Source organism: Phalangium opilio, unplaced genomic scaffold (assembly GCF_054372755.1).
Source record: "Phalangium opilio isolate 3A_F unplaced genomic scaffold, DU_Popi_V2 ptg000013l_1, whole genome shotgun sequence".
Taxonomy (NCBI): domain Eukaryota; kingdom Metazoa; phylum Arthropoda; class Arachnida; order Opiliones; family Phalangiidae; genus Phalangium; species Phalangium opilio.
In genome coordinates, this window is record NW_028324148.1 from 2,891,066 (window position 1) to 2,893,164 (window position 2,099).

At 35.8% G+C, this 2,099-nt stretch overlaps 1 long non-coding RNA gene across 1 annotated transcript; it reads left to right on the forward strand.

Moving 5' to 3' along the window:
* Nucleotides 1-561: 561 nt before the first annotated feature.
* On the forward strand, nucleotides 562-1,052 carry LOC149707786 (uncharacterized). The gene is made up of 3 exons (XR_016379841.1): nucleotides 562-637; nucleotides 700-882; nucleotides 957-1,052. It is a non-coding gene; the product is annotated as an uncharacterized LOC149707786 (long non-coding RNA).
* Nucleotides 1,053-2,099: the final 1,047 nt, after the last annotated feature.

Consider the following 2,099-nt stretch of genomic DNA (forward strand, 5'->3'; position numbering starts at 1 on the left):
CTTTGTAGGATAATTGCAGGTGCGTTTCAGATACTTTGTAGGATCATTGCAGCAGCGTTTCAGATACTTCGCAGGTTCATTGCAGGTGCATTTCAGATACTCTGTAAAATAATTGCAGGCGCGTTTCAGATTCTTTGCAGGATCATTGCAGGCTCTTTTCATATACTTTGTAGGATAATTGCAGGTGCGTTTCAGATACTTTGTAGGATCATTGCAGCCGCGTTTCAGATACTTCGCAGGATCATTGCAGGAGCATTTCAGATACTCTGTAGGATAATTGCAGGTGCGTTTCAGATACTTTGCAGGGTCATTGCAGCCGCGTTTCAGATTCTTTGTAGGATCATTGCAGGTGCGATTTAGATACTTTGTGGAATAATATCAGATGCGTTTCAGATACTTCGCAGGATCATTGCAGGTGCATTTCAGATACTTTGTAGGATAATTGCAGGTGCATTTCAGATTCTTTGCAGGATCATTGCAGGCGCGTTTCAGATGCTTTGCAGGGTCATTGCGGGTTTTCCTATCAATTATTGTGAATCAGTCGCCTTATATACCCTAAATTTCAAACGTCAACAATAGCTATGTTTAAAATTATTTTAGGAATAAAGTTCCTTAAAACGATTTAACTAGAATTAAGGTAAATTAATGACGATTAAATTAATAAATATCAATTATATTTTTTTTAATATTTAAAAATAGCCTCTAAATTGCGTCTCCACTTGGAGAGGTTTATTTTGGATTCCCAACTTGTACTCATCCCTTACAAAAATATTAAGCTGTAATTTATCTGAATACACGCTTTTCTGACTTGCTAAATTAACATCTGAGATGGTCCAACTGTTTAGGTACATGTACAAGTTCTTACCACATCTAGCTAAAAAGGTCTTTTCGTCTATCTAACATACACAACATACACACTCACAGAACATAATCGAAAAAGTCTTTAAAACTTGCAGCTAAAAACCGATTACATCTGAAGGGAAGGGTCCCGACAGGCTTGTTTTACGTCTATTCGCAACCAGGAAAACTGCTGTAGACTTATAAAATAGCGCCTAAGTACTTTGGTTAGCAATTTCCTTCAAATATCGAGCGCCATGGTGATAGTAGATCTTGTCTTAATCGGTGAAGTTGGACTGCAAAACCGAGTGTATTCAATTCTCGAGTCATTCTCGAACTAGCTCTCAGTAAGTCTCTAGCATTACGAAGTATAGGCAGTGTCATACTTATTGAAACATATCTGATAAACTTTTGATAACTGTATATACAATACTGGCCCTTTTATGACCAAAAATGTTTCAATTTTCTATCTTTTATGGTGGTTTAAATATATTTAGGATCGAGACGTGTCAGTATTAGATCAAAAGATCTTATTAAGATGAATGAGTAAAGCTTTTTTAAGATGCCTTTTTAGGCCTAACCAATTGTTTATTCAAAGTTTAGGAAAATAAAAGCAGTAATATTAATGCCTAACAGAAGCAGATAAAAATTTATGGAGCGCTCGAAGTTGACTTCCCGTACAAAAATTTTAAGCTGTAATTCATCTGCATACGCGCTTTTTTATCGCTACCACGCTGTAACCATTAAGGCTACATTTCTGCAGCTCAAAAAACGGGAAAATTTCACAGCAATTCTAGAACTGCAAATTGACTGCCGTTTCTACATTTTCTGTTTGTTAACTGTTAACTGTCTAGACTGGCAGAAATATGCAGCGCAAATCTGCAAACGCTATGCAAAGGTAGAAATACCAGCTGTTAGTTTAAAACTGTAATTTGACCGTTTTTATAGATATGTTACAGGTCTGCAAAAGTGATGGAAAAGTAGAAATCCAGCTGCTAATTTAGAACTGTAATTTGACCGTTTTAATAGACATGTTACAAGTCTGCAAAAGTGATAGAAAAGTAGAAATACAGCTGCTAATTTAAAACTGCAATTTGACCACATTTATAGACATGTTACAGGTCTGCAAAAGTGATGGAAAAGTAGAAATGCAACTGCTAATTTAGAACTGTAATTTGACCATTTTTATAGACATGTTACAGGTCTGCAAAAGTGATAGAAAAGTAGAAATCCAGCTGCTAATTTAAAACTGCAATTCTACC